Here is a 20,808-nt window from a genome sequence, read left to right as displayed (position 1 = left end):
CGTCTCCCCTGGCCTCGTTAATATCTGTCCCCTGGCCTCGTTAATATCTGTCCCCCTGGCCTCGTTAATATCTGTCCCCCTGGCCTCGTTATTCTGTCCCCTGGCCTCGAATATTTCCCCCTGTTTTATTATTTAAAAAATATCTGTCCCCTGGCCTCGTTAATATTATTCCTGTCCTTATTATCTGTCCCCCTATTATTATTAATATTAGTCCCCTGTCCTCGTTAATATCTGTCCCCCTGTCCTCGTTAATATCAGTCCCCCTGTCCTATTATTATCTGTCCCCCTGTCCTATTATTATTATTATCCTATTATTATCTGTCCCCTGTCCTCCCAGGACTATTATTAGTGACATCATGGCCCTATTATTGATCAAATGGCTGGAGCACCTATTATTATCACGGATTATTATCTCCATTATTATCTATCCATTACCAACAAAGAGGTATCTCCTTCCCCAACAGGTGGGTGGAGCAGAATGAGATTGATTAATTCTGTGAAGCTCTATTATTGTATTATATTACACAGCCAATACTTTTATTATTATTATTATGTAGTTTTATTTTTATTTTTTAAATTAAAAATATTATTATTATTATTATTATTATTATTATTATTATTATTATATTATTATTATTATTATTATTATTATTATTATTAGCTCTATTATTATTATTATTATTATTATCAATTATTATTATTATTATTATTATTATTAGTTATATTATTATTATTATTATTATTATCTCTATTATTCTTTTATTATTATTATTATTATTATTATTATTATTCTATTATTATTATTATTATTAGCTATTATTATTATTATTATTATTATTATTATTATTATATTATTATTATTATTATTATTATTATTATTATTATTAGCTCTATTATTATTATTATTATTAGCTAATTATTATTATTATTATTAGCTCTATTATTATTATTATATTATTATTATTATTATTATTATTATTATTATTATTATTATTATTAGTTCTATTATTATTATTAGTTCTATTATTATTATTATTATTATTATTATTATTATTATTATTAGTTATATTATTATTATTATTATTATTATTATTATTATTATTATTATTATTAGTTCTATTATTAATATTATTATTATTATTATTATTATTATTATTATTATTATTATTATTATTATTTTTATTATTATTATTATTATTATTATTAGCTTATTATTATTATTATTATTATTATTATTATTTTTATTATTATTATTATTATTATTATTATCTATTATTATTATTATTATTATTATTATTATTATTATTATTATTATTATTATTATTATTATTAGCTCTATATGTCATCGCTAAGCCTGCGTGCCAGTTTGTTTATACTATCATACCAACTCCTTGTCAGTCTCTGTCATGACCAACATCTGTTTGGTCCTGAGCACAAACAGATCTGGGATCAGAATAAAAGGTTTAACGAGGCCCACAGTGACAACATCACATAGCTAACACATCATCACAACACACACACTACATAGGCCTAATATCAATGCTGTGTCCTCAGGTGTTGTGTCTGAAGGGACCCCAGCTGCCAGACTTTGAGCGTGAGTCCCTGTCCAGCGATGAACAGGAACACTACCTAGACGCCCTCCTCAACAGCCAGATGGCGTTGGCCAAGATGGTGTGTTCCGACTCTCCCTTCGCCTCCGCTCTCCGCAAACGCCTGCTGGTCCTCCAGAGGATCTTCTTCGCTCTGTCCAACAAGTACCACGACAAGGGCAAAGTCAAGCAGCAGCAGCACTCGCCCGACAACAACTCCGGGTCGTCCGACCTGCACTCTGTCAGCGAGCGGCCGCGGTCCAGCACCGATGCTCTGATCGAGATGGGGGTCCGAACGGGCCTCAGTCTGCTGTTCGCTCTGCTCCGTCAGAGCTGGATGATGCCGCCGCCGCCGGGCCCCGGAGGACTCAACCTCTGTAACGACGTCATCCACACGGCCATGGACGTGGTCTCGTCCCTGCCGCCCTTTCCCTGGCCAACGAGAGTAAGATCCCCCCGATGGGTCTGGACTGCCTGACCCAGGTCACCACTTTCCTGAAGGGAGTGACCATGCCAAACTCCGGGGCGGACGTCTTGGGTCGGAGGCTGGCGTCGGAGCTGTTGCTGGGCCTGGCTGCCCAGAGGGGGTCCCTGAGGTACCTTCTGGAGTGGGTGGAGATGGCTCTGGTGGCGTCCGCCGTGGTCAGCACCATGGAGAAGGAGACGATGAAGGCGTGTCTGCTGAACCAGGAAGGGCTGATTGGATACGACTGCTTCATGAACATCCTCATGCAGATGAGACGTTCCCTGGTAAGAGTCCTTTAAACAACCAATCAAATCTATTCATAAAACCCTTTTTACATCAGCTGATATCTCAAAGTGCTGTACAGAAACCCAGCATAAAACCCCCAAACAGCAAGCAGTGCAGATGTAGAAGCACAGTGGCTAGGAGAAAAAACTCCCTAGACACACTTTATTGTTCATGATTTGTTGCGTACTTCCATTGTATTCTGTAGGTCTATTGTGCTCTTTGTATTACCAGGTGGCAATGTATTCCTGCTGCTTCTTCTTCTTATTCTCATTACCTCTTGATTGATTATGTTACGAGTCCTTCTGTACGGTCCCGTTTCTCCATATGCCGTGTAACATGGCTACATGTCTCTGTGGCTGACTGTGTCTCCCTATATGTCTCTGTGGCTGACTGTGTCTCCCTATCGACTTACAAATTGGTGCATTCACCTTATGACATCCAGTGGGACAGTCACTTAACAATAGTGCATCTAAAACTTAGGGGGTGGGGTGAGAGGGATTACTTAACCTATCCTAGGTATTCCTTAAAGAGGTGGGGTTTCAGGTGTCTCCGGAAGGTGGTGATTGACTCCGCTGTCCTGGCGTCGTGAGGGAGTTTGTTCCACCATTGGGGGCCAGGGCAGCGAACAGTTTTGACTGGGCTGAGCGGGAGCTGTACTTCCTCAGTGGTAGGGAGGCGAGCAGGCCAGAGGTGGATGAACGCAGTGCCCTTGTTTGGGTGTAGGGCCTGATCAGAGCCTGGAGGTACTGAGGTGCCGTTCCCCTCACAGCTCCGTAGGCAAGCACCATGGTCTTGTAGCGGATGCGAGCTTCAACTGGAAGCCAGTGGAGAGAACGGAGGAGCGGGGTGACGTGAGAGAACTTGGGAAGGTTGAACACCAGGCGGGCTGCGGCGTTCTGGATGAGTTGAAGGGGTTTAATGGCACAGGCAGGGAGCCCAGCCAACAGCGAGTTGCAGTAATCCAGACGGGAGATGACAAGTGCCTGGATTAGGACCTGCGCCGCTTCCTGTGTGAGGCAGGGTCGTACTCTGCGGATGTTGTAGAGCATGAACCTACAGGAACGGGCCACCGCCTTGATGTTAGTTGAGAACGACAGGGTGTTGTCCAGGATCACGCCAAGGTTCTTGGCGCTCTGGGAGGAGGACACAATGGAGTTGTCAACCGTGATGGCGAGATCATGGAACGGGCAGTCCTTCCCCGGGAGGAAGAGCAGCTCCGTCTTGCCGAGGTTCAGCTTGAGGTGGTGATCCGTCATCCACACTGATATGTCTGCCAGACATGCAGAGATGCGATTCGCCACCTGGTCATCAGAAGGGGAAAGGAGAAGATTAATTGTGTGTCGTCTGCATAGCAATGATAAGAGAGACCATGTGAGGTTATGACAGAGCCAAGTGTCTTGGTGTATAGCGAGAATAGGAGAGGGCCAAGAACAGAGCCCTGGGGGACACCAGTGGTGAGAGCGCGTGGTGAGGAGACAGATTCTCGCCACGCCACCTGGTAGGAGCGACCTGTCAGGTAGGACGCAATCCAAGCGTGGGCCGCGCCGGAGATGCCCAACTCGGAGAGGGTGGAGAGGAGGATCTGATGGTTCACAGTATCGAAGGCAGCCGATAGATCTAGAAGGATGAGAGCAGAGGAGAGAGAGTTAGCTTTAGCAGTGCGGAGCGCCTCCGTGATACAGAGGAGAGCAGTCTCAGTTGAATGACTAGTCTTGAAACCTGACTGATTTGGATCAAGAAGGTCATTCAGAGAGAGATAGCGGGAGAGTTGGCCAAGGACGGCACGTTCAAGAGTTTTGGAGAGAAAAGAAAGAAGGGATACTGGTCTGTAATTGTTGACATCGGAGGGATCGAGTGTAGGTTTTTTCAGAAGGGGGTGCAACTCTCGCTCTCTTGAAGACGGAAGGGACGTAGCCAACGGTCAGGGATGAGTTGATGAGCGAGGTGAGGTAAGGGAGAAGGTCTCCGGAAATGGTCTGGAGAAGAGAGGAGGGGATAGGGTCAAGCGGGCAGGTTGTTGGGCGGCCGGCCGTCACAAGACGCGAGATTTCATCTGGAGAGAGAGGGAGAAAGAGGTCAGAGCACAGGGTAGGGCAGTGTGAGCAGAACCAGCGGTGTCGTTTGACTTAGCAAACGAGGATCGGATGTCGTCGACCTTCTTTTCAAAATGGTTGACGAAGTCATCTGCAGAGAGGGAGGGGGGGAGGGGGCGGAGGATTCAGGAGGGAGGAGAAGGTGGCAAAGAGCTTCCTAGGGTTAGAGGCAGATGCTTGGAATTTAGCGTGGTAGAAAGTGGCTTTAGCAGCAGAGACAGAGGAGGAAAATGTAGAGAGGAGGGAGTGAAAGGATGCCAGGTCCGCAGGGAGGCGAGTTTTCCTCCATTTCCGCTCGGCTGCCCGGAGCCCTGTTCTGTGAGCTCGCAATGAGTCATCGAGCCACGGAGCGGGGAGGGGAGGACCGAGCCGGCCTGGAGGATAGGGGACATAGAGAGTCAAGGGATGCAGAGAGGGAGGAGAGGAGGGTTGAGGAGGCAGAATCAGGAGATAGGTGGGAGAAGGTTTGAGCGGAGGGAAGAGATGATAGGATGGAAGAGGAGAGAGTAGCGGGGGAGAGAGAGCGAAGGTTGGGACGGCGCGATACCATCCGAGTAGGGGCAGTGTGGGAGGTGTTGGATGAGAGCGAGAGGGAAAAGGATACAAGGCAGTGGTCGGAGACTTGGAGGGGAGTTGCAATGAGGTTAGTGGAAGAACAGCATCTAGTAAAGATGAGGTCGAGCGTATTGCCTGCCTTGTGAGTAGGGGGAAGGTGAGAGGGTGAGGTCAAAAGAGGAGAGGAGTGGAAAGAAGGAGGCAGAGAGGAAAGAGTCAAAGGTAGACGTGGGGAGGTTAAAGTCGCCCAGAACTGTGAGAGGTGAGCCGTCCTCAGGAAAGGAGCTTATCAAGGCATCAAGCTCATTGATGAACTCTCCGAGGGAACCTGGAGGGCGATAAATGATAAGGATGTTAAGCTTGAAAGGGCTAGTAACTGTGACAGCATGGAATTCAAAGGAGGCGATAGACAGATGGGTAAGGGGAGAAAGAGAGAATGACCACTTGGGAGAGATGAGGATCCCGGTGCCACCACCCCGCTGACCAGACGCTCTCGGGGTGTGCGAGAACACGTGGGCGGACGAAGAGAGAGCAGTAGGAGTAGCAGTGTTGTCTGTGGTGATCCATGTTTCCGTCAGTGCCAAGAAGTCGAGGAACTGGAGGGAGGCATAGGCTGAGATGAACTCTGCCTTGTTGACCGCAGATTGGCAGTTCCAGAGGCTACCGGAGACCTGGAACTCCATGTGGGTCGTGCGCGCTGGGACCACCAGAGTAGGGTGGCCGCGGCCACGCGGTGAGGAGCGTTTGTATGGTCTGTGCAGAGAGGAGAGAACAGGGATAAACAGACACATAGTTGACAGGCTACAGAAGAGGCTACGCTAATGCAAAGGAGATTGGAATGACAAGTGGACTACACGTCTCGAATGTTCAGAAAGTTAAGCTACGTAGCAAGAATCTTATTGACTAAAATGATTAAAATGATACAGTACTGCTGAAGTAGGCCAGCTGGCAGTGGGTGCGTTGTTGACACTACACTAATCAAGTCGTTCCGTTGAGTGTAATAGTTTCTGCAGTGTTGCTCTTCGGGGGCTAGCAGGCTAGCTAGCAGTGTTGTTTACGTTACGTTGCGTTAAAAGAACGACAATAGATGGCTAGCGAACCTAGAAAATCGCTCTAGACTACACAATTATCTTTGATACAAAGACGGCTATGTAGCTAGCTAAGTAGCTAGCTACGATCAAACAAATCAAACCGTTGTACTGTAATGAAATGAAGTGAAAATGTGATACTACCTGTGAGTGCGACCGGGTAGTTGAGTTCTATGTCTCCCTATATGTCTCCCTCTATGTCTCCCTATATGTCTCTGTGGCTGACTGTGTCTCTCTACATGTCTCTGTGGCTGACTGTGTCTCCCTACATGTCTCTGTGGCTGACTGTGTCTCCCTACATGTCTCTGTGGCTGACTGTGTCTCCCTATATGTCTCTGTGGCTGACTGTGTCTCCCTATATGTCTCTGTGGCTGACTGTGTCTCTCTACATGTCTCTGTGGCTGACTGTGTCTCCCTATATGTCTCTGTGGCTGACTGTGTCTCCCTATATGTCTCTGTGGCTGACTGTGTCTCCCTATATGTCTCTGTGGCTGACTGTGTCTCTCTACATGTCTCTGTGGCTGACTGTGTATCTGATGTCTCCCTATATGTCTCTGTGTCTGACTGTGTCTCCCTATATGTCTCTGTGTCTGACTGTGTCTCCCTATATGTCTCTGTGTCTGACTGTGTCTCCCTACATGTCTCTGTGGCTGACTGTGTCTCCCTACATGTCTCTGTGTCTGACTGTGTCTCCCTATATGTCTCTGTGGCTGACTGTGTCTCCCTATATGTCTCTGTGGCTGACTGTGTCTCTGATGTCTCCTGACCAGGGCTCGTCAGCAGACAGGAGTCAGTGGAGGGAACCGACTCGGACATCAGACGGGCTGTGCTCTTTGTATGAAGCAGCTCTCTGTCTGTTCGAAGAGGTAAAATATTTTTTACAGGTCATTTTACGTTAAAAAAAATAGTCTTCTGAACAGCTTTTATATACGGCTTTATGAATGTGATATGTATGGGTTACGAAGGTTTACATGTAGGTAGGTAGCCTTCTCAAGTAAAGCACTACTTCCTCCCAGGTGTGCAGGATGGCGTCAGACTACTCCCGTACCTGTGCCAGCCCAGACAGCCTCCAGAGCGGCGAGGCTCCCATGCTGTCAGAGACGTGTGAGGTGTACGTCTGGGGCAGTAACAGCTCCCACCAGCTGGTGGAGGGAACACAGGAGAAGATCCTCCAGCCCAAGTTGGCACCCAGCTTCGCCGACACACAGACGGTAAGAGACCACAGGTCTCCAAAGGTGTGTGTGTCATTTCCTGTTTGTCTTTTTATTTTAAAGCCAGTGGTTCTCGAAGCTCTTCTCGGGTGAACCTCCAGACGTTCCACAATTTTGTTTTGTCCTTGAATTAGGTCACCTGATCTAATCAATGACTTGATGATTAGTAGATGATTAGTTGATGATTAGTAGATGATTAGTAGATGATTAGATGATGATTCGTTGATGATTAGTTGATGATTAGTTGATGATTAGTTGATGATTAGTTGATGATTAGTTGATGATTAGTATATGATTAGTATATGATTAGATGATGATTAGTAGATGATTAGTTGATGATTAGATGATGATTAGTTGATGATTAGATGATGATTAGATGATGATTAGTTGATGATTAGATGATGATTAGTTGATGATTAGTTGATGATTAGTAGATGATTAGTTGAATCAGGTGGGATAGCTCTAAATTAGTTAAAATATATGGAAGGGCTCATGGGGGGCCCAGAGGGGTTTGACAACCACTGGTTTATAAGGAAAGCTGATTCCCCTCAGTATTACGTCTCTGGAGAAGTTAGCTGGTGTAGCCTAGTTCTGAGAGGAGACCTTAAAGAATTACGTCTCTGGAGAAGTTAGCTAGTGTAGCCTAGTTCTGAGAGGAGACCTTAAAGAAGCGACAAAATGGGCACAATTTTCAAACCCCACTGAGCTTCTGTAATCCGAAAGGTTAGCAATGCTAACAAGTACATTTAAAATCCCATAGAGAATGCTAACCAAATGCTAACGAGTGCATTTTGAACATTTTATACAGTATTTGACATGGACAGATGTCCTAGCTCATAAAGTTACGCAAAAATGGTACTCACAGTTTGCTGCACGCACAAAACATATATTAGACAGAAAGGGGGGGGGGGATAGCTGGTCATTTGTACAACTGAATACATTCAACTGAAATGTGTCTAACGCATTTAACCCAGACCCTCTGAATCAGAGGGGGGGGGGGGGCTGCCATAATCAACATCCAAGTCATCTCTTGATCCTCTTGATTCTCTGCTGTTACCAAGAGAAGCTTAATTCTAGAAGAAACTAACCGCTTAGCTAGATAGCTAACGAGCTACTAAATTAGCAAACCAAATGCACAGAGCATTGAGCACATTTCAGGCAGTTAACTTAATAATCATAAGATATCTAGCTGGAAAACATTTAGCTGTGAATTCCATACTGCAACTAGATTGCCTGGCGAGTGACTCACAAGCAATGATGTGTATAAACCCTGGGTGACTGACAGGGGGTGCTATATTGAAGCCACAGGGCAGCCATCTTGGTACTCCTCCTCCGTTGTAAAAAAAGATTGTAAAAGCTATAGAAATGCATTTATAAATGTCTTATTTCATTTTTGACACATTTATTCCATTACAGACACCCTGATGCATACTTTTAACATAAAAAGCTAAACATAAAAATGTTAAATAAAATAAAAATAGATTTTTTTGGAGAGGTAGTCCCCAGTCACGTGCTGTTTGGTGACAAGCACACAACGACCAGAGACCCGGTGTCACAGAAAAATACTTAAATACATGTCGTTTTGTTCTTTGAAACATTTAATTGAACTACTGTAGAGTTCTATCCATTCCTATGGAGGACTGCTCCTACTGGGGAGAACCAATATGGCCGACCGGTGGTTTCAAAGCCCCTCAATGGCCAGTACATAGTATCAGCAATCCAGGGTTAATATACATGATTGCTCACAAGGCTCCGGGTGTCACGTTCGTCATAACGAGGAGAACAAGGCGCAGCGTGATTAGAAGACATTCTTCTTTTAATTAAACGAAGGACACTTATTAACAAAATAACAAAACGAACGTGAAGCTACAAAAGCAAGTGCTGACAGGCAACAACTACACATAGACAATAACCCACAAAATGCCCAAGGAATATGGCTACCTAAAAATGAAACTAGTACCGGAAGGTTGCAAGTTCAAATCCCCGAGCAGACAAGGTACAAATCTGTCGTTCTGCCCCCTGAACAGGCAATTAACCCACTGTTCCTAGGCCGTCATTGAAAATAAGATGATTTTGTTCTTAACTGACTTGCCTGGTTAAATAAAGGTAAAATAAAATAAATAAACAGAACCCTGCACCCACTCCAAGGAGACTATAGGTAAAACATTCCTGGGGGGAAAAAAGTTACGCTCTAATTGGTTATTGTTGTTCCATGGTTAAGGAAAACTGTGATTCCCTGAACATTTCAATCAAAAGTTAGGCTGCTTAATCAACATTTAAATATGCCTTAGGTGATTCCCATAACCCAGTCATTGTTATCTCAGGGTTAAGGGAAACTGTGATTCCCATAATAACCCAGTCATTGTTATCTCAGGGTTAAGGAAAACTGTGATTCCCATAATAACCCAGTCATTGTTATCGCAGGGTTAAGGAAAACTGTGATTCCCATAATAACCCAGTCATTGTTATCTCAGGGTTAAGGAAAACTGTGATTCCCATAATAACCCAGTCATTGTTATCTCAGGGTTAAGGAAAACTGTGATTCCCATAATAACCCAGTCATTGTTATCGCAGGGTTAAGGAAAACTGTGATTCCCATAATAACCCAGTCATTGTTATCGCAGGGTTAAGGAAAACTGTGATTCCCATAATAACCCAGTCATTGTTATCTCAGGGTTAAGGAAAACTGTGATTCCCATAATAACCCAGTCATTGTTATCTCAGGGTTAAGGAAAACTGTGATTCACACTGATTCATAAAAGTTATGTTTAAAAGAGATAAGTGGCTCTGACTGGATCCTAAATCTTCACAGATGGTTAGGAAATGCCCATTGACAAGTGTGAATCCTAAACCCTGTGCTTGTCTGTCTGTGTCAGATTGAGGCAGGCCAATATTGCACCTTCGTCATCTCTTCTGACGGCTCTGTCAGAGCCTGTGGTAAAGGCAGCTACGGCAGATTGGGTCTGGGAGACTCCAACAACCAATCGTCTCTCAAGAAGCTGACCTTTGAACCTCACCGCGCCATCAAAAAGGTGACGTCATCGAAGGGGTCGGACGGACACACACTGGCCTTCACCACGGAGGGAGAGGTGTTCAGTTGGGGAGACGGGGACTACGGAAAGTTGGGGCATGGGAACAGCTCCACACAGAAGTACCCCAAACTCATCCAGGGACCTCTGCAGGGAAAGGTAGGACTCAGACCACCACAGCCCCTAGACCATCACAGACCACCACAGCCTCTAGACCACCACAGCCCGTAGACCATCACAGCCCCTAGACCACCACAGCCCCCAGACCACCACAGCCCCCAGACCACCACAGCCCATAGACCACCACAGACCACCACAGACCCTAGACCACAACAGCCCCCAGACCACCACAGCCCCCAGACCACCACAGCCCCTAGACCACCACAGACCACCACAGACCCTAGACCACAACAGACCCTAGACCACAACAGCCCCCAGACCACCACAGCCCCTAGACCACCACAGCCCCTAGACCACCACAGACCACCACAGCCCCTAGACCACAACAGCCCCTAGACCACAACAGCCCCAGACCACCACAGACCCTAGACCACAACAGTCCCAGACCACCACAGCCCCCAGACCACCACAGACCCTAGACCACCACAGCCCCCAGACCACCACAGCCCCCAGACCACCACAGCCCCCAGACCACCACAGCCCCTAGATCACCACAGCCCCTAGACCACCACAGACCACCACAGCCCCAGACCACCACAGCCCCCAGACCACCACAGACCACCACAGCCCCTAGACCACCACACTGTGTTGTTTGTCAGGACTTGTTTGAGATAATTCACCGAAAACAAAATGGTGCTTTACCAATAGAGATGTGTTGAGTGTTATTATGTAAGGGATAATCAACCAGAGACTGTGTTCTACAATAATAATAATATATAATAATATATATAATAATAATATATAATATAATAATAATAATATATAATAATAATAATAATATATGATAGAATAATAATAATAATAATAATATATAATATAATAATAATATATGATAGAATAATAATAACATATATATATAATATAATAATAATAATATATAATATAATAATTATAATATAATAATAATATATAATATAATAATAATAATATATAATATAATAATTATAATATAATAATAATATATAATATAATAATAATAATATATAATATAATAATTATAATATAATAATAATATATAATATAATAATAATATATGATAGAATAATAATAACATATATATATAATATAATAATAATAATATATAATATAATAATTATAATATAATAATAATATATAATATAATAATAATAATATATAATAATAATATAATAATAATATATAATATGATAATAATAATATATGTTATAATAATAATAATATAATATATAATATAATAATAATATATGATAGAATAATAATAACATATATATAATATAATAATAATAATATATAATATAATAATTATAATATAATAATAATATATAATAATAATATAATAATAATATATAATATGATAATAATAATATAATAATAATATATGTTATAATAATAATAATATAATATATAATATAATAATAATAATATAATAATTATATATAATAATAATAATATATATAATAATAATACTAATATATAATATAATAATAATATATATATAATATAATAATAATACTAATATATAGTATAATAATAATAATATATATATAATATAATAATAATATATAATAATACATATAATATAATATAATATAATATTATGAAAGCCGTGGGAAGTTGTGTTTCCACGACACGTTAACCGAGGGGAACCGACTTCCACGGAGTCACGTTATCTTCCAGAGAACACATTATAGAGCCCCTCGTTGATTTTATATCCCTTTTTATACCAAGGCTATAATTGAACACATTTGCCAGGTAGAAATGTGTTTATCATACACTTGAAACAGTGGGGTAAGTTTACAGTAGTTGCCTCGGTAACCAAACAGACTGGTTAGCTTAGCTTAGCTAACCGAACCACCAGTCGTAGTTTGCTATTATGAAAATCTTAATTCAACACTACCAATATTTCCACTTTTGCTTTCTAAAGCAGCTGAAACATCTAAGAATGAACTATAGTCATTTAATTATCCCGGGCATTATAGGATACATGATGCATGCTCTAGAAAAGCTCTTCCGAGCCAATCAGAAACGGGTTTTCAACAATGCCATGGTATAATAATGTGTAATTTCACTAAACGAGTATGTTTTAGTGTGTCATGTCTCAATGCCGAATGTTGTTGGGCCAGGTGGTGGTGTGTGTGTCAGCGGGCTACCGACACAGTTCAGCGGTCAGTGAGGATGGAGAGCTCTACACGTGGGGTGAAGGAGACTTCGGGAGATTAGGTAAATGTTAGCACTATCAGCATCCTGACATTATTAACACTGAGTATTATTAACACTGAGTATTATTAACACTGAGTATTATTAACACTGAACATTATTAACACTGAACATTATTAACACTGAGTATTATTAACACTGAACATTATTAACACTGAACATTATTAACACTGAGTATTATTAACACTGAACATTATTAACACTGAACATTATTAACACTAAACATTATTACCACTGAACATTATTAACACTGAACATTATTAACACTGAACATTATTAACACTGAACATTATTAACACTAAACATTATTAACACTAAACATTATTAACACTAAACATTATTAACACTGAGTATTGTCTGTCTGGTTGATAATATATTTCTCCACTGTCTGGTTGATAATATATATCTCTACTGTCTGGTTGATAATATATTTCTCCACTGTCTGGTTGATAATATATTTCTCCACTGTCTGGTTGATAATATATTTCTCCACTGTCTGGTTGATAATATATTTCTCCACTGTCTGGTTGATAATATATTTCTCCACTGTCTGGTTGATAATATATTTCTCCACTGTCTGGTTGATAATATATTTCTCTGCTGTCTGGTTGATAATATATTTCTCCACTGTCTGGTTGATAATATATTTCTCCACTGTCTGGTTGATAATATATTTCTCCCCCGTCTGGTTGATATGTTGATAATATATTTCTCCGCTGTCTGGTTGATAATATATTTCTCCACTGTCTGGTAGATAATATATTTCTCCGCTGTCTGGTTGATAATATATTTCTCCACTGTCTGGTTGACTGTCTGGTTGATAATATATTTCTCTAGCTGTCTGGTTGATAATATATTTCTCCAGCTGTCTGGTTGATAATATATTTCTCCACTGTCTGGTTGATAATATATTTCTCCGCTGTCTGGTTGATAATATATTTCTCTACTGTCTGGTTGATATGTTGATAATATATTTCTCCACTGTCTGGTTGATAATATATTTCTCTACTGTCTGGTTGATAATATATTTCTCCACTGTCTGGTTGATAATATATTTCTCCGCTGTCTGGTTGATAATATATTTCTCCACTGTCTGGTTGATAATATATTTCTCCACTGTCTGGTTGATAATATATTTCTGTCTGGTTGATAATATATTTCTCCACTGTCTGGTTGATAATATATTTCTCCACTGTCTGGTTGATAATATATTTCTCCACTGTCTGGTTGATAATATATTTCTCTACTGTCTGGTTGATAATATATTTCTCTACTGTCTGGTTGATAATATATTTCTCTGCTGTCTGGTTGATAATATATTTCTCCGCTGTCTGGTTGATAATATATTTCTCCGCTGTCTGGTTGATAATATATTTCTACTACTGTCTGGTTGATAATATATTTCTCTACTGTCTGGTTGATAATATATTTCTCTACTGTCTGGTTGATAATATATTTCTCCACTGTCTGGTTGATAATATATTTCTCCACTACTGTCTGGTTGATAATATATTTCTCTACTGTCTGGTTGATAATATATTTCTCCGTCTGTCTGGTATGATATGTTGATAATATATTTCTCCACTGTCTGGTTGATAATATATTTCTCTACTGTCTGGTTGATATGTTGATAATATATTTCTCCACTGTCTGGTTGATAATATATTTCTCTACTGTCTGGTTGATAATATATTTCTCCACTGTCTGGTTGATAATATATTTCTCCACTGTCTGGTTGATAATATATTTCTCTACTGTCTGGTTGATAATATATTTCTCTACTGTCTGGTTGATAATATATTTCTCCGCTGTCTGGTTGATATGTTGATAATATATTTCTCCACTGTCTGGTTGATAATATATTTCTCCGCTGTCTGGTTGATATGTTGATAATATATTTCTCCACTGTCTGGTTGATAATATATTTCTCTACTGTCTGGTTGATAATATATTTCTCTACTGTCTGGTTGATAATATATTTCTCTACTGTCTGGTTGATAATATATTTCTCCACTGTCTGGTTGATAATATATTTCTCCACTGTCTGGTTGATAATATATTTCTCCACTGTCTGGTTGATAATATATTTCTCCACTGTCTGGTTGATAATATATTTCTCTACTGTCTGGTTGATAATATATTTCTCTACTGTCTGGTTGATAATATATTTCTCTGTGCTGGTTGATAATATATTTCTCCACTGTCTGGTTGATAATATATTTCTCCGCTGTCTGGTTGATAATATATTTCTCTACTGTCTGGTTGATAATATATTTCTCTACTGTCTGGTTGATAATATATTTCTCTACTGTCTGGTTGATAATATAGTTCTCTACTGTCTGGTTGATAATATATTTCTCTACTGTCTGGTTGATAATATATTTCTCCACTGTCTGGTTGATAATATATTTCTCCACTGTCTGGTTGATAATATATTTCTCCACTGTCTGGTTGATAATATATTTCTCTACTGTCTGGTTGATAATATATTTCTCCACTGTCTGGTTGATAATATATTTCTCCACTGTCTGGTTGATAATATATTTCTCCACTGTCTGGTTGATAATATATTTCTCTACTGTCTGGTTGATAATATATTTCTCTACTGCTGTCTGGTTGATAATATATTTCTTCTGCTGTCTGGTTGATAATATATTTCTCCGCTGTCTGGTTGATAATATATTTCTCTACTGTCTGGTTGATAATATATTTCTCTACTGTCTGGTTGATAATATATTTCTCTACTGTCTGGTTGATAATATATTTCTCTACTGTCTGGTTGATAATATAGTTCTCTACTGTCTGGTTGATAATATATTTCTCTACTGTCTGGTTGATAATATATTTCTCCACTGTCTGGTTGATAATATATTTCTCCACTGTCTGGTTGATAATATATTTCTCCACTGTCTGGTTGATAATATATTTCTCTACTGTCTGGTTGATAATATATTTCTCTACTGTCTGGTTGATAATATATTTCTCTACTGTCTGGTTGATAATATATTTCTCTCCCGTCTGGTATCTTGCCATATCTCTCCTCTCTGTGTTTTGGCGTGCAGGTCACGGAGACAGCAACAGCAGAAACATTCCTACTCTGGTCAAAGACATCAGCAACGTAGGAGAGGTGTCTTGTGGGAGTTCTCACACCATAGCTTTGTCAAAAGATGGCCGCACCGTGTGGTCCTTCGGAGGGGGAGACAATGGTGGGTGAAGGCTCAGGACGCAAGGCTGGAATCCCATCGGGTGTTTTTATATCAGCGTCATTATGTGGAAACTATCACTATATCTCTAAATGTCAACACATATATGGAAATATAAAAGACAATATATAAATCAATAAATATAGTTTATTGTGTAATTCTATCTTCATATTGAATAATGGGTTTTTACATAAATGATACGATTGGCAATGTATCTCTAAATGTCTCTAAATGTGTCATTTGTCTATCCTGCAGGGAAACTGGGGCATGGAGATACAAACCGTGTCTATAAACCCAAAGTAGTGGAGGCCTTGCAGGGGATGTTCATAAGGAAAGTGTGTGCTGGAAGCCAGTCCTCCCTGGCCCTGACCTCCACTGGACAGGTACGACTGACTGTTTACTGACTGTTTTACCCTTTAGAAACGGGAGGGAGGAATCTGGAACATCTGTACCTGTCCCTGGGCAGAGCGGTCCATGCTAGGCTGTGTGTTCTACATGCTATATTTCTAAACTGACCTGTCCCTGGGCAGAGCAGTCCATGCCAGGCTGTGTGTTCTACATGCTATATTTCTATACTGACCTGTCCCTGGTCAGAGCGGTCCATGCCAGGTTGTGTGTTCTACATGCTATATTTCTATACTGACATGTCCCTGGGCCTCATGTCTCTTTTACATGCTATAACTTCACTTGTCTCTTGTAAAATTGTTGTTTTTACTTCAAGGGAGGGATGGAATCCTGGTTAGATTACAAGTTAAATGAAGTGTATTGCACAGGGATGGGTCACAACAACAACGACAGACGATGCCTTTGGGGATAAAAAACACTGGCTGTGGCTTGGGTTTGATCTTGAAATTCTGCTAGTCAACGATTCAAGGAATTATTTCATTTGTGAATAAACACAAGACTGTTTTGTTGATATAATCTCTCCCTGGTTGTGTGGAGTGTTGCTGTTTTCACTTAACACTATATTATATGTCCTGTAGCAATGATCTCTGGTACTCTGTGTCTGGTCATAGTAAGAAAGAGACATAAACTCCTGTTATTCACATTGTGTTGCTCATTGTGTTACTGTTAACCAGGATGTTAAAATGAGTATTTATCACAAAACAGTTCCCTTTAGTCCAACTGACAATACTAACAAAGATCTTTACAACTTAACCAAGATAGACCACAGTCTGTCGTTTCCAATGGGAACAAACAAGTCATAGTGGGCAGAACAAGCAAGGAGGTGGGCAGAGCCAATCACGAGATAGGGAGATTCTATTGGCTCATTCTAGCATGCATCTGCATAATTGTGGTCCTTCTGTAGCTCAGGTGGTAGAGCATGGCGCTTGTAACGCCAGGGTAGTGGGTTCGATCCCCGGGACCATCCATACGTAGAATGTATGCACACATGACTGTAAGTCGCTTTGGATAAAAGCGTCTGCTAAATGGCATATATTATTATTATTAATTATTTACCTTTAGCGAACACCTCCCTGCCTTTCAGTCCTTCACAACGCAATAAAAAAAATATTTTTTTTTTTTGCAAAGGGTCATGTCTACAAAACTTAGTCCACTCTGTTCATAACAGATTTTAGGTTTTGGAACAGAACTGTTATGACTTCAAGTGTTTAATCGATGAGACACCTGAAACCCCACCTCTTTAAGGAATACCTAGGATAGGATAAGTATTCCCTCTCACCCCCCCCCCCTTTAAGATTTAGATGCACTATTGTAAAGTGGCTGTTCCACTGGATGTCATAAGGTGAATGCACCAATTTGTAAGTCGCTCTGGATAAGAGCGTCTGCTAAATGACTTAAATGTAAATGTAAATGAGAAAATGAGCAGGGTAGCCTAGTGGTTAGAGTGGAGGGGCTGCAGGGTAGCCTAGTGGTTAGAGTGGAGGGGTGGCAGGGTAGACTAGTGGTTAGAGTGGAGGGGCGGCAGGGTAGCCTAGTGGTTAGAGTGGAGGGGTGGCAGGGTAGACTAGTGGTTAGAGTGGAGGGGCGGCAAGGTAGCCTAGTGGTTAGAGTGGAGGGGTGGCAGGGTAGACTAGTGGTTAGAGTGGAGGGGCGGCAGGGTAGACTAGTGGTTAGAGTGGAGGGGCGGCAGGGTAGCCTAGTGGTTAGAGTGGAGGGGCGGCAGGGTAGCCTAGTGGTTAGAGGGAGGGGCGGCAGGGTAGCCTAGTCGTTAGAGTGGAGGGGCGGCAGGGTAGCCTAGTGGTTAGAGTGGAGGGGCGGCAGGGTAGCCTAGTGGTTAGAGTGGAGGGGTGGCAGGGTAGCCTAGTGGTTAGAGTGGAGGGGCGGCAGGGTAGCCTAGTGGTTAGAGTGGAGGGGCGGCAGGGTAGCCTAGTGGTTAGAGTGGAAGGGTGGCAGGGTAGCCTAGTGGTTAGAGTGGAGGGGCGGCAGGTTAGCCTAGTGGTTAGAGCGTTGGACAAGTAACCGGAAGGTTGCAAGTTCAAACCCCCGAGCTGACAAGGTACAAATCTGTTAACCTGTATCCTGTTCCTAGGCCGTCATTGAAAATAAGAATGTGTTCTTAACCGACTTGCCTAGTTAAATAAAGGTAAAATAATAAGTAATAATTAATCCATGTTGTTCCGTGTTCTCCCACTGCCAGCCAGTGGTCTTCCTGTCACTACCATAGTGAGTGGAAACGCCAAGCAGCTGCTTCACATTTATACAGGCAGTGAAACATCTTTCTCTATTGTTCTATCGATACTGTCTGCAAGTAACTTCCTGTCGCGATGTCTTTATATGGCCTGGTTCCAGGTATATTTGACATGGCAACAACCATAGGAGTTGGCAAGACCGTATAAACAGATCTCGGACCAGGCTACTTTCAATATGCAAACCCTTTAATCCTGACTGGTTCTAGTGACTGGTTCTATGTCCTGTGTTCTAGTGACTGGTTCTATGTCCTGTGTTCTAGTGACTGGTTCTATGTCCTGTGTTCTAGTGACTGGTTCTATGTCCTGTGTTCTAGTGACTGGTTTTAGTGACTGGTTCTATGTCCTGTGTTCTAGTGACTGGTTCTAGCGACTGGTTCTATGTCCTGTGTTCTAGTGACAGGTTCTATGTCCTGTGTTCTAGTGACTGGTTCTAGCGACTGGTTCTATGTCCTGTGTTCTAGTGACAGGTTCTATGTCCTGTGTTCTAGTGACTGGTTCTATGCCCTGTGTTCTAGTGACTGGTTTTAGTGACTGGTTCTATGTCCTGTGTTCTAGTGACTGGTTCTAGCGACTGGTTCTATGTCCTGTGTTCTAGTGACAGGTTATATGTCCTGTGTTCTAGTGACAGGTTCTATGTCCTGTGTTCTAGTGACTGGTTCTATGTCCTGTGTTCTAGTGACTGGTTCTATGTCATGTGTTCTAGTGACAGGTTCTGTGTTCTAGTGACTGGTTCTATGTCCTGTGTTGTAGTGACTGGTTCTAGTGACTGGTTCTATGTCCTGTGTTCTAGTGACTGGTTCTATATCCTGTGTTCTAATGACTGGTTCTATATCCTGTGTTCTAATGACTGGTTCTATGTCCTGTGTTGTAGTAACTGGTCCTGTGTTCTAGTAACTGGTCCTGTATTCTCCTGTGTTCCAGGTGTATGCCTGGGGCTGTGGGGCCTGCCTGGGCTGTGGTTCCTCTGAAGCCACAGCACTGAGACCCAAACTGATTGAGGAGTTGACAGCGACCAGGGTGGTGGACCTCTCCATAGGAGACAGCCACTGTCTAGCTCTCTCACACGGTAAAACAACCCTTTAAAAAGAAAGAGATGATTATTTTAAATCTATGATGTAAGTATTTTGTGTGTTTATTGGTTAGAGCGAGGCAGAGGTAGAAGGAAGTAGAGGAGTGCTGAAAGAGAGAGACAGAGGTAGAAGGTAGTAGAGAGAGTGCTGAAAGAGAGACACAGAGGTAGAAGGAAGTAGAGAGAGTGCTGAAAGAGTGAGACGGAGGTAGAAGGTAGTAGAGAGAGTGCTGAAAGAGAGAGACAGAGGTAGAAGGAAGTAGAGAGAGTGCTGAAAGAGTGAGACGGAGGTAGAAGGTAGTAGAGGAGTACTGAAAGAGAGAGACAGAGGTAGAAGGTAGTAGAGAGAGTGCTGAAAGAGAGAGACAGTAGATTAGACCACCCCAGGCAATATAAGATTATTTATTAAGGATTTGTCCAGTTTATTGGGACAGAGACGGAGAGACAGGAAACAATTTGTTCAGTTTATTGGACAGAGACAGGAAAGGATTTGTCCAGTTTATTGGGACAGAGACAGTAAAGGATTTGTCCAGTTTATTGGACAGAGACAGTAAAGGATTTGTCCAGTTTATTGGACAGAGACAGTAAAGGATTTGTCCAGTTTATTGGGACAGAGACAGAGAGACACAAACGATTTGTCCAGTTTATTGGACAGAGACAGGAAAGGATTTGTCCAGTTTATTGGACAGAGACAGAGACAGGAAACGATTTGTCCAGTTTGTTGGGACAGAGACAGAGAGACAAACGATTTGTCCAGTTTATTGGACAGAGACAGTAAAGGAGTTGTCCAGTTTATTGGGACAGAGACAGAGACAGGAAACGATTTGTCCAGTTTATTGGACAGAGACAGTAAAGGATTTGTCCAGTTTATTGGGACAGAGACAGAGAGACAGGAAACGATTTGTCCAGTTTATTGGGACAAAGACAGAGAGACAAACGATTTGTCCAGTTTATTGGACAGAGACAGTAAAGGAGTTGTCCAGTTTATTGGGACAGAGACAGAGAGACAGGAAATGATTTGTCCAGTTTATTGGACAGAGACAGGAAAGGATTTGTCCAGTTTATTGGGACAGAGACAGAGAGACAAACGATTTGTCCAGTTTATTGGACAGAGACAGGAAAGGATTTGTCCAGTTTATTGGACAGAGACAGAGAGACAGGAAATTATTTGTCCAGTTTATTGGACAGAG

At 41.5% G+C, this 20,808-nt stretch overlaps 1 pseudogene; it reads left to right on the top strand.

The window, feature by feature from the left end:
* The first annotated feature begins 1,539 nt into the window (after positions 1-1,539).
* LOC124023633 lies at positions 1,540-19,615 on the top strand (annotated as a pseudogene).
* Positions 19,616-20,808: the final 1,193 nt, after the last annotated feature.

The sequence above is a fragment of the Oncorhynchus gorbuscha genome, unplaced genomic scaffold, assembly GCF_021184085.1.
Source record: "Oncorhynchus gorbuscha isolate QuinsamMale2020 ecotype Even-year unplaced genomic scaffold, OgorEven_v1.0 Un_scaffold_1659, whole genome shotgun sequence".
Lineage (NCBI taxonomy): Eukaryota > Metazoa > Chordata > Actinopteri > Salmoniformes > Salmonidae > Oncorhynchus > Oncorhynchus gorbuscha.
Note: the sequence above shows the minus strand (reverse complement) of the source record. Positions and strands in the feature narration are given on the sequence as shown.